At 39.4% G+C, this 12,921-nt stretch overlaps 1 long non-coding RNA gene across 5 annotated transcripts in view; it reads right to left on the bottom strand.

Moving 5' to 3' along the window:
* LOC116072960 overlaps nt 1-12,921 on the bottom strand; it is a 77,702-nt gene that overhangs the window by 15,301 nt on the left and 49,480 nt on the right. For 4 of the 5 annotated variants that reach the window (XR_004111603.1, XR_004111609.1, XR_004111608.1 and 1 more), the window contains 3 exons: nt 2,748-2,878; nt 2,410-2,547; nt 2,067-2,223 (listed from right to left, as the gene is read on the bottom strand). This is a non-coding gene — a long non-coding RNA (uncharacterized LOC116072960). Of the gene's footprint in view, nt 1-2,066; nt 2,224-2,409; nt 2,548-2,747; nt 2,879-12,921 lie in introns of those variants that run through there. The other variant, XR_004111606.1, reaches the window with a different exon arrangement.

The raw sequence follows: 12,921 nt of genomic DNA, 5'->3' as shown, positions 1-12,921 counted from the left end.
AATCCTTCCCATATTCAATTACTTTTTTTTAATTGAGTCTTTTTTTTAATTAGATGCTTTCTTTATTTACATTTCAAATGTTATTCCCTTTCCTGCTTGCCCATCTGAAAACACACTATTCCATTCCCCTCCCCTTGCTTACCAAACCACCCACTCCTGCTTTCCTGTCCTGGCATTCTGCTACACTGGAGCATCAAGCCTCAGGACCAAGGGTCTCTCCTCCCATTGATGTCCAATAAGGCCATCCTCTGCTCCGTGTGAAGCTGGAGTCGTGGGTCCCTCCATGTGTACTCTTTGGCTAGTGGTTTAGTCCCTGGGAGTTCTCGAAGGTCTGGTTTGTTGATATTATTGTTCTTCCTATGGGGTTGCAAACCCATTCAGCTCCTTCAGTCTTTTCTCTAACTGCTCCACTGGGGACCCTGTACTCAGTCCAATGGTTGGCTGTGAGGAGCTGCCTCTGTATTTGTCAGACTCTTGCAGAGCCTCTCAGGAGACAGCTATATCAGGGTCCTGTCAGCAAACACTTCTTGCCATCCATAATTGTGTCTGTGTTTAGTGACTATATATGGGATGGATCCCCAGATGGGGAAGTCTCTAGATGACCTTTCCTTCAGTCTCTATTCCATACTTTGTCTCTGTATTTCCACCTGGGAATGTATTTTGTTCCCCATTCTAAAAAGGACCAAAGCATCTACACTTTGGTCTTCCTTCTTCTTGAGCTTCATGCAGTCTGTGAATTATATTTTGGGTATTCTGATCCTTTGAGCTAATATCCACTTATCAGTGAGTGCATACCATGTGTGTTCTTTTGTGATTGGGTTACCTCACTCAGGAGGATATTTTCTAGTTCCATGCATTTGCCTAAGAATTTCATGAAGTCATTGTTTTTAATAGCTGAGTAGTACTCTACTGTGTAAATGTACCACATTTTCTGTATACATTCCTCTGTTGGAGAACATCTGGGTTCTTTCCAGGTTCTGGCTATTAAAAATAAGGTTGCTATGAACATAGTAGAGCATGTGTCCTTATTACATGTTGGAGTATCTTCTGGTATATTCCAGGGGTGATATAGCTGGGTCCTCCAGAAGATCTACTTCTAATTGGGATCCACAAGATATAAAGACACACCTTTAATTCATATCGTTTGAGTTGGGAAAACCCACTTGCAATCTGCCCCTGACTCACTGCTAGAAAGTTACATAGGACCTGGAAGAAACGCATTTCTGCTCTTTGCTTCCTTGCTCTAGCCTTGCTAATATGTCCATCCCTTTACTGGTTTTAGAGCCTACTTCCTGATTCCAGCATATACTGAATTCAGCCTCAAGGACTGAGCAGTTATCGGGTTCTTGGTCTTTCCATTCACAGCCAGCTATTGTTGGATTTGTTGAACCACAACCTGTAAATCATGCTAATATTTCCCATCCTTTAAAAGGGAACTCCTTTAAAATATTAGTGTGAAGGTGGTTCCCTATGTTATTGAGTAAAGAAAATAGGAATTTTTATGGCCTATGTCCTCATTTTTCAATTTTATTTTATTTTATTTGCATACCATTCTATCAGTGTGGTTTTGCACATGTCTCTGTCCTTACTAGCACTGCATCCATTTAACCTTGACTTTGGAGTTTCTCCAAGAGGCGTTGATAATTAATCGATTGTCCAACCTTAAGAGCAACAGCAAATAGATGGAGGTATGTCAAGATAATGCCACGCCATGTCAAGGAGAAATGGGGATTATTTTATACAGTCTTGAAAAGGAAAAACAGAACTCACATTTTCCAATTTGAAAAGTATGGTAAATAAAACAGCATAGTTTTGGCACAATGAAAACCATGTGGATCAATGCAGTAAAACTGAAAGTATTGAAATGAGCATGGGTGTTTATAGTCAATTGATTTTCAGCAGGAGTGCCAAGGACATTTATGTGAAAGGAAGAGTTTTGTGAACAAATGACACAAGAAACCTAGGTACAAAAGACCAAAGCCGGGGGCTTACCTCAGATCATATTCAAAAATGATGTAAGCTGGGTAGAGGTATAAATAATGGAGATAAAAATAGAACGTTCCCAGAAGAAAACACAGGGGAAAGTTTTAATGACAATGGATTTGGCAATGGAATCTTAGATACAACAACAAAAATATATGCGAGGAAAAATAAATGAGCTGGACTTCATCAAAATACAAAACTCTTGACCTCAGAGTACCACCAAGAAGGCAAAAGAGACACCTGCAAAACGGGAAAATATGTTTGTCAAAATTTAACTGATATTTAGTGATAGATGATCACTGGTGATGATCTAGTATAGTGTCTAGAATATACAGAGAACACTCAACAGTAAAACGTTAAGCAACCACAATAGAAAATGAACAATGGAATTGAGGAGACATTTGGCCAAAGAAGTTCTAGACATACCCAAGGAACACATGAAAAGATGCTCAACATCAGGTCACTGGGTGTACTATCTCCGCTGAGCTCAACGGGATTCCTCAATTGGACTCCTGAGGCAGCAGGCCGGCTTGGCCCATCAGGTGTTTAGGACCGGAGACAGCTCTAAGTAACAAAGACAGAACTGGTAGCCCAGAATTCATAAGGAACCGAACCTTTAATCCGCTTTCCTGCCTGGAGCCCTCGCTGCAGGGGCTTGTTTACAGACTGAGATGTTTTTTCCCTGTTTTCACTTCTATGCTAAAAGACATAAGATTGTTTTGCCTTAGGTATAAATATCCCGATTCACTAAGTAAAGATCACACCTTGATAAGCATCTACTTGGTGTCTTCCTTGTCTCCTAACCCGCTTATCTTCACAGAAACTCGACTTCCCCAGTTCGTGAATCACCCACTGTATGAAGTGAAACTGCGGGCCCGTTTCCTTCAACTGGGAACTGTAAAAACAATAGGCCAAGGAGTTTGTGATCAAAATTTCAGGAAAATAACTTCAGCAAGGATAGTGCAAAAGTGAAACCTTTACTCATACTAGGGAGAATATAAAATAATGCATTTTCTGGCATATTCTCATCATCTGCTGAAAATAATTCAGATTGTTTCTTACAAGGTTTAATATAGCATTTCTACACAGTCTGGCAATTCCATTCATAATATACACAGTTGTACATTATTGTTCATAGCAATACAATTTACAATAGCTAATACGTGCCAACAACCCAAATATCTGCCAAGTGATAAATGGATAAATAAAAGTTGTATCCATATAAAAGAATATTATTCATCCATTAAAATGAAAAAGTACAAGATGAGGACTTATGGGGAGAATGTCAACCAAAATGGAAAAAATCCTATAAGCTTGTAAACAAAATAAAAAATAAAAAGTTTAAAAGGACACAGCCTATATGGATTGTCAAAGCTCTTCCTTGAAGATATGAGTTTTTAAATAAAATCCTCCATGTAAGATCTCAAAAAACTCTTATGAGTTCCTGCCCAATGAGGTCCAGAGGTCCACCAAACAATACACTCTCGTGCTCATCATAACTCAAAGACCTTATTGCTGAAGTTATTACACACCTGCTTTTCATTATATACAGAAATCAAGCTGAGACTGAGGTTGAGGTCACCTTCATGCCAACTAGTGCTACAAGATGCTATGTGGGCACTCATGACAGAAAGAGCATTGTTAATTTTATCCATATGTAATCTATACTTGGGCAATAGTGGTACAGCTATTATGGAGATAACTCTGGTTGCATTTTTGGCCCACCACACAGAAAGAAATCCACAGCTGGTATTATAGAGCCACTGAGAAACCCATGTCTAGGAATAATATCCCTAAAAGAGGGAAAATGATTCTTTTGTTTAGGTAACTTGACTGCCTTCTAAAATACATATGTTTATACTCATAAGTTTACTATTCTCAGTTCTAATGACTGAAACTTCTCTTTCCAGTGAACTATGATGGTGACAGAGTCTTGCAGTTACACAAGGTGCTGAGAATAAATGACAGCTGAGTTCACCCCTAAAGAAGAGCATTCATTACATCATTCCCTTCCAAGACTCAGACAACATTGTGGAAGAAGAGGCAGGAAGGGTGTAAGAGCCAGAAGATAGGAGAAGGGCTGTGAAGTTCTGTTTTCTGGATAACACACAGCACTGCAATCACAAAAGAACAAAATATCTTATAGCTATGCATGAAAGTATCGAGTAACTAATTTAATAAATAGTACTTATTTTTAAACCAACTACTAAACTTCAAATTTTAAAAAGTCATTATACATTTTGAAATCATCAAATAGTCATTCATACTCTGAAATCTAAAAATGATTTAAAAAGATATCTTTCATTGTTCACATGGTTTGTTTTTATCTCAAATACAACTATGAAGTAGTTTTATACTATTTCATTTGGGTTTTAATTTCTTCTACAATCTTCATCATGATTCTTTGACACACAATTTGATCAGACATCTTTTGTCTTAACAAGTCACTGTATTGTGTAATAAAACTATTTTTTCATATAATAAAACTCCAATAAATTTCCATTTATTTTACCTAAAAATGTGAAATAGAGATGCATGCTATAATACGGATACACTTTGAGAAAATCATACAAAGTAACAGGACATCATAGAAAGGCTGTTAGTGTGCATTCACTCACAAAATATCCAGGGTTTGTAAAACAGCAGAGGCAGAAGGCAGACAGCTGGGTTCTAGGTCCCAGGGAGATTAGGGAAAATAGGAGCACCTATCTAGAGGGTAATGTATGAAATCTGACTTAGCCTGTATGATGCATCTACTACAGAAATCATGGACCAGATCCGTCATAAAGAAGACAGATGGATTTCTCAGGATTCTGTTGCCTAGCAGGTCCAGATTAAGTACCAGTATAGGGCCTTTTCACAGTATTCCACATGGTATAATGCAGGAAAGGAAAAGGAGGTTGAATGCTGTGTCTTCATATGCATATCAGAGGAGAACAGAAGAGGGTGGATTCATTTCTAAAGCCCTTCTAGAATAACACCAGTCTATCCACGAGGAAGAAGAGTGAATGACCTAAATTTATGTTGTCAAAAAGACCTTATCTTCCATTCCTATTTTGCTAGAGATCAAACCACTAGCAGATGGCTTTCAAGGGCCACATTCAGACTACACCAGAATGCAGTGGACAACTACACAGCAGTGAGAATGTATGAAGCACCACTGAATTATACACTTTGCAGATGCCACTGTGTGATAGACTTTACCTCAGTTAAAATGTGCAACAACACATCATGTTCATGACTCTTAAGAAAACCAGGACTCATAAGCATAGGCTTTCAATTGCATCTAAGTAAATATGTCTGGAAAAATACAAGAATGAAATAATATAAAATGTTAATGGGTTCATACTTAGATTATCAAATAATGAATGGTCTGACTCATCCTTCATATTGTTTGTAATTTTCAAATTAACCTTAAAAATAATGTATGGCAAAAAGCAGCTTAATACACTGCAGAAATATGACTACAAGTCTCTTTTTTATCCCAGCATGGCAGACTGGAAAAGCCAGCTATGAGAAGGGGAGCAGAGGAGGTGAGAACAGAAAACATGATCTCTGAAAGAAGGAGCTTGAGTTAAGGGCAAGAAGTTCCTCATCAGCCTGACTGGATAGAGGGTGCCACAGAGCCTGGAAGATAACTGATGCCTGCCACACGATGCTAATGACCCTCATTAACAAAGCAATTTCACATGAGAGGTTCTGCCAATCTTAGGTCTCCTGAGAAAACTTACAGAGACATGGTAGCAAGATGAGTGAGCAGAGTATGCACAGTCGGTAGCTCATGAGTGTAAGTGTGTAAGACCCTAGCTTAAAATGCTAGGCTCTCAGCAATCCTACATTTTGGATTTGCTGTGAGTCATTAGACCCAATGGCAAGGAAGAGCTGGGTAGTGATGCAACTCCCTGAGTTTAGAAATCCCTCATTTTTAATTATACTCTTTATTATTGTTAAGGTATCTAGTTTTCTCCTAATTTATTCCTCTAGGGATACTTCACCATCACTGTCTTGCAGTTGGACTATTTCCTACATCAGATCTTGGCAAATGTACTGGGAGGAACCAGTGGGATATCTCACTGTCACACCAAGACATTTGCTAAGAAGACATCTATTGAAGGATCAGGGCTTCTTGGCTTCTGGGATTTTGTCATTAATTATTCTACTATAGAAATTGTAACTCAAAAGCCAAGTGTCATTACAACAAAACCCCTAAAAACACATAGTTGAACTAGCTCCCAGGCAGCAGGGGATGAGGACCTGCTCTCAGTGAAGTCAGTCTTGGTGTCTGTGTCAATGGACAGGTTAGCAGGCTGACCCTGGGCAAGCCACTCAGAAAGCAGGTAGTTAGTGTATGTTGGTTACTAATGGCTACAATACACATGGTGCAGTGTTGCTAGGGGAATGAGTTAGAAAAAGAGCTAGCTAGCAACTTTACAATAATTAATAATGTATTTCTAAATTCAGGGACTTTGTATCACTTCCTAACTCATCCTCACCATTGGGTCTAATGACTCATAGCAAACCCAAAATGTAGGATATGGATTTCCGATTTCCCATTTCCCACTCCACAGAGCCTCCAGGTAATGGCCATCCACTTGGGGCAAAGAAAAGATTGAAAAGTAAACTTCAAGTACATTTAAAATTGCTCCCCCAAATTTTCAAGGATGGCTTTGACTCATGGAACATATTGGCAGTCATCAGCTGTTTAAAGAAAACACTTTCCACAAAGCAACCAGAAGCTGGGAGCTAAAGCACCTGGCTGTGACTAAGAGTGACTCTCAGGTCTCCACCTCTTGGAAGCAAGAGGGGACAAGGAACCTGCATAGTCTCTGAGGCAGGAGGATTGTCTCATCCATATTCCACTCAGTGCAAAGCAGAGTTGCCAGGAGAAACATGGCGGAAAAAAAATCATACAAACAGCCTAACCCAGGAATCTCTCCACCAGGGAGAACAAGAGCCTTCCCTCAGGCAAACTTCAGATTGCTGGGAATCAGTGGTTACTGGCTGAAGCCATGTACTTTCCACTCTCTAAACAACTGTAAATTACTAGAGGGGTTGAGAAGATGACTCAATAAGTAGAGAGCACATGTTGCACAAACACAAGGATCCGAGTTTGTATCCCCAGAACCCGTGTCTGGCTCACTCCTATAAACATACAAACACACACACACACACACATACACAATTTGGAATCCTGTGCATTATAAAAGGGGCAGTAGACAATGTTTTTTGTTTGTTTGTTTGTTTGTTTTTAGTATTGAGATTACCAAGCAAGAGAAAGCAAACAGAGATCTGAGAGTGTACATTGGGGCATTCTGAGTCACACAGATGGATATGATACTGCACCAGTGTCACTCTTAGGAAGAATGGCATACCCTCAGTATCTGAAATGAAGAAACTGTCAACAGGATCCCATCTCTGATCATCAAAGAGATTGATTATAGCAGAATCAGTCAGTGCTGATTTGCCATCTCTTTAAAGAGATGATCTATAAGGCACTGCTAGCACATCAGAATATCCTACATTGTAAGTCACCAGGCATCTATGCCCTACTCTATGCTGCTCATCCTCCCACATGTCAGCCAGAGGGCCATAACACTAGTTTTAGTTAATAAGTGGTGAACTAATATGCTTTCTCCATCTTTTCCCCCCACAGTTAGGGCCTCATGGGAAATATATTGTTGAGGATGTAGCTATCAGATCCTCTAAACTATAGATGCATTTATGTGAGCAATAGGTAATCATGAGTTACTAGAATTTGTTTGATACAGCTATGAGAATAACCTCCAGCAGAGAAAAGACTTGTTTTGTGACCAAAAATAAAATGTTTAAAGAAGTAATAACATGGAATATGAACTGTCTACTAAGACCTAGCTTCAGGGACCAATACAGTGACATCCATAAAAGGACTGCTGACAGACTTCAAAGCATGAAGCTTAGAGTTTGTAGTTATCTGTCCTATCCTTTAATTGCTGGGTATTTTAAGAATGTCATCTGGCAACTCTGAGTTTCTTCTAACCTCTTGTAAAGGGGATGCTGACACATTTCCAGAGTTTTCCAATGACAACTGTGTGCATTGATTGCTTTGTTCCACGTAACTATCAGCTTATACACATCTTTCCATATTTAAATTCCATATGAAAGAACTGGATCTGAAATATGGGAGATTAAATTGAGGGAGAAGCTTGTAAAAAAAAAAAGATTCCTCTTCATCTTGAAAAGATGAACATGACCTCGTGGGTACCAAAAGCCGACTGAGAAGTATGCTACAATATACTGGTGATGAAAGTGGTTGGGGTGTAGGATATTCTAATTGTCTAGTAGTGCTGTTAGCAAATAAGCTTCCTCCAGGAGACCAAGAAGAAAAGGAGTCTCAGCAGCTGCAACTCTCCAGCTGTATAGAGGGCATGTCTCTGCCACAGCCCAGCAGCAGATGCTTTTGCTGGGATGTCATTATTCAGGGTGGGAAGTGTGAACTCTAATTATAGTGTTTTGCTTTCTAGAAATCTTTTCATGAATTTCACTTTATTTGGGGTGCTTCTATTCTTCCTATATGTGAAGTCTTTCTCCTTCTCTCTCCTCCTCCTTCTCATTCTCCTCCTCCTCCTCCTCCTCCTCCTCCTCCTTTTCCTCCTCCTCCTCCTCCTCCTCCTCCTCTTTCTTCTTCTTCTTCTTCTTCTTCTTCTTCTTCTTCTTCTTCTTCTTCTTCTTCTTCTTCTTCTTCCTTTTCTTCTTCTTTTTCTCCTTGTTCTTCTTCTTCTTTGGCACCAGCTGCATATGTGACAAGTTAATCCTGATGCAAGTTAAGGGCTATCTCTAAAGAACCTTAACCCCTGAGGGTAAGGATTCATTTTCAGCAGGCTATTCCCATTGCAGTAGACAGCCACAAATAAACATCTCAAGCTTTCCAAAATCTGCTTGACTAACTCAGGAGTTCCCATTGCAACCTGTCAAGGAACTTAGAGAACTCAGTATATTAATTTACTTGCTAGTACTGTTCTAACATAAAACACATAACTTATCAATAGTCAAATGTAAGATGGCAATGTGTGAGGGCAGGTAGAGAGCAGAGCATGTATTTAGCCATGCACCCCTCCAGGAAAGTTCACTGACATGGAAACTCTCTAGAGTGTACTGGTTAAGAGCTAGTTAATGGGCTAAGGAGATGGCTTACTCTGTAGGTGTGAGGACTTAAGTTCTAATCCTGGGCACCCAGGTGAAAAGCCAAGTATAGCTACACAAGGCTGTAACCCCACTAGATCAAAGTTCCAGCCCTCTGATCATATGCTACAGTCCCCCGAGTGCCAACTTCCGTTACTAAGCTTTCTAACGCCCATCAAGATTCAGTAGCATAAACCCTTGAATGGGATGAGAAACTGAAGATATTCTTGTAGCCTAGGAAATGCCAGTGTATTTCAGAAGCTCTGTGGCAGAAAGTGGGGTAAAGGCCAAATATAATGTTTTCTGTACCACGTTCCACAGGGATGATGATGACGATGACAACAATGACGACAACGATGATGATGACAACAATGATGATTATTTTAGTAATCCAGATCGGTATATGTAAAGAGCTTGGCTGCCCCTAAAGAATAGCTGTCCTTTAAATTCTAAGAACTGGGAGGGAATTTGATGCTTCACTGGAGAACCCAGATGGCTTCTCAGCTGGCTTCTGATGATGGTGCAGCAGACAGAACCCTTTGTTGCTGTTAGCATGTTTTCTGTAACTGTAGCTACCTGGTGACAGGGTAAAATCACAGATGGCAGTTTGTTTTGTGCCTCCAGTTGACTGTCAATTTTCTATAAGTCCTTCATCACAGAGCATATAATTTTTATATCTCTTTAAACTCCATTCTCTCCATTTTGACAAAGTGATCCCTCACTCTTTTCTGTATACCGGGTATCCCTCAACTGAGTTTCCCTTCTCTGAAATGCTGCACTTATTTCTACCTGAAATGTTTAGAGAAACAGTTCTGCAAAGACTCTGAAGCTAATTGGAGTAGCTTGTGTGGAGACACACATGTGTATGTGCTCTCATATGCCCACATGTGGTTTATGACACAAAGAAGGAACCCCTTCAATGTTTTCATTTTTCAGTTTGTTAAATATTCATAATACATCCAGTCCTTTTTAAAGAACAAACTTTCACTTAAGAGAATCTAAATGAATAATTGGTAGATTCTGTTTAAGGGAAATCTAAATGCAGTATCAATCCACCATTTTTTTCTTCTAACTTGAAATGGACTGCCATAAACAAAAAGGCAATATACCTTTTAATAATCTGCTTTAGACTCCTTCCACAAATGATTCTTGGAAGTGCATAAACTCTAGCTTAAAGACCCAGCAGATTTCTCCATATAAAGGCCTATGACCAGGGATAGATACTAAAGGTAAGCACTGACTAAATAGAATCAAGAAGTGGGGGTATAGGGAATGAGGGATAAAATGAATGAGAATCTTGTTTCTTTTAGAGCTACATTTAAATCAGATTAAAAAACAAAACCTCAACCCATCAAAATGCATTTCCTGATCTATGGAGTAAGCTGTCTCAGAGGGTCGAACCCCTGCTATATCTGAGTTTGAGTCCCCCAAACCAATGTAAATCTGGATGCAGTAGCATACATATATAATATTGGAACATACACACACCTAGCATGTTACTGTAAAATGGGACCAGGACAGGAGAATCTGTGGAAACTCAAGGGGCAGCTAACCTGCCTTGTATGCAGTTGCAAACCAAGAAGAGAGCCTGTCTCAAAGTGAAAGATGAGGACGGACAGTAGAAGCTGCCTTCTGACTTTCACATGTGACAGTGGCATGGACAGGGTCTCAAACAATGAAAGTACATGGGCACACATATACAACAACAAAAAGTAGAAAAATAGAAAAGCCAGAGGTTGTTCCTAATGTAGACGCTCACACATATTTCCAAAATGAACATCTTGTCATAAGTCAGTTTCTCTCTCGCCTTGTGTTTTGAAAAAAAAATGCTCAGAGGCAAAGATGATTGGTAAATCACTTCATTTTTCTCTTTGCCAAATTGTGTTTATATTTGGTAACATCTTTGAAAATGCCCATGAGAAAATTTATTTTTGAAAAAAAAATCAATTTTTTTGAATGTTCTTTAAAAACTTTTATATGTATGGGTGCTTTACCTGCATGAATGTCTTTGTACATCATATGTATAGTTGATGCCAACACAGGGGCCTGAAAAGGGTATTGGATTCCCTGAAATACTAGAGTTACAAAGGGTTTAGTTTCTGGGAACCGAACCTGGATCTTTTACAAGAGTAGCGATTTTTATTGTTTGCTGAGCCATGGACCTTGTTTTGCCTTGAAGAGGCAAGTTTTCTTTTCTCCTGGTGCCCTATGCACTGGTCATCTTAGCTATTGAAATAAAATGTGTCTGTCAGGCTCTGCAAGTGAGAAGTCACTCATGTTATATAAACCAAATACAATGTATGGCTCTCTGTGTATTCTCCTCTGGACTGCCACACTCACGAGACAACAGCCCATCAGCAAAAGCACCTGAGAAATATGAACTGTTTATCCTTCAAGGAATAGCCCTGAAGCACCAGTGAAAACCCAAAATATTTCTCAAAACCTCTTCCCTTTATCCTAGTTCATAAATCTAACCCACAACACACACACACACACACACACACACACACACACACACACACACACACACTATAAAGTACCTCTTATCATCTTTCTACTAGAAATTCTAATCTGAAAAACATATTCAAAAAGTGAAAACAAGAGATGCATATATGGTGCAGACAATCATGGGTGAAACATGTTAGCATGTACACATGTGAGTATATATCTATATTCATATAATCAAGTACATGAGTGTGTACATAGATACATCCAGTCTCCCAGTCCTACATCATAAAAACTTATCAAAGTAGAGTCCACACAGAGCTCTTCCTAGAAATTGGAGGGAGGGAAACTGAACCAACACAGATAAGTGTACATTTACAGGGCTGATGATATTAAAAACAAATAAACAAAACCCACCTGCTTCATTAGTGGGTTTGTGTGCTCACTATTCACTGCTCCCTTGCCTCCTCCTGCAGGATCTGAGCTGCCTCACCACACCAAGCTTTTCTGTCCACTTCTCTGTGTTCTTGCTGAATTCCACCTTAACCCACCTTTCAAAGCTGCACCATTATGAGGACATCAAAGTCATCATATAATTTGACAAGAAGTTCTCCTGAGCGGGGTAGGGGGAAGTGGAGCTGACAGTTTTCTGGGCAGTGAGGGCTATGGTCCAAATTACTGAAATCAGACTCATCTAATATCAAATAGAGTGTGTCATTTTTCTAAAGCCAGGGGCAACTCTGGGGCTAATTTTCTTTTCTGTGTGTACTAATAAAGTGCAGAAACAGGGATGAGCATCTAGATGGGTGTCTTCATATCTTTACATCCTAGATAGATAATATAAGCCCATGGAATTCTTAGACATTTTCTAAGGAGGTGACCTCTGGGATCCTAATGGCTCAGAATTTGACCTGAGTTGCCAAAGTCAGACATATGACTCACAAGAAGAAGCTAGAATGGTGCCCACTGAAGATTTCCTGCAGATCTTGTTTGTTAAAATGTAAAGGCTCTCATCTTGACAACCAACATTTAACTAATGTTTTAAAATCTTTTGTCAGTTCTTTATTAACAGCCATAATAGAGTTCCTTATCTAGGTGTCTAGTTCAGGAGTATATGATACAAAATAAAAGAGAATATGAGAGAGCCTTACATTAGAAATTCGTTTGAACATTTGTAAGACCTTATTGTGGAATAGCTCCCCAAGCCTCAGTTTAAGAGATTTGGGAGGAGCTATACCACTCCTGGGCATATACCCAAAAGATACTGCAACATGTAATAAGGACACATGCTCGACTATGTTCATAGCAGCCTTATTTATAATAGCCAGAACCTGG

This window comes from Mastomys coucha, unplaced genomic scaffold (genome assembly GCF_008632895.1).
Source record: "Mastomys coucha isolate ucsf_1 unplaced genomic scaffold, UCSF_Mcou_1 pScaffold10, whole genome shotgun sequence".
Taxonomy (NCBI): domain Eukaryota; kingdom Metazoa; phylum Chordata; class Mammalia; order Rodentia; family Muridae; genus Mastomys; species Mastomys coucha.
The sequence above is the reverse complement of the archived record's forward strand: the minus strand, read 5'-3'. Positions and strand labels throughout refer to the sequence as shown.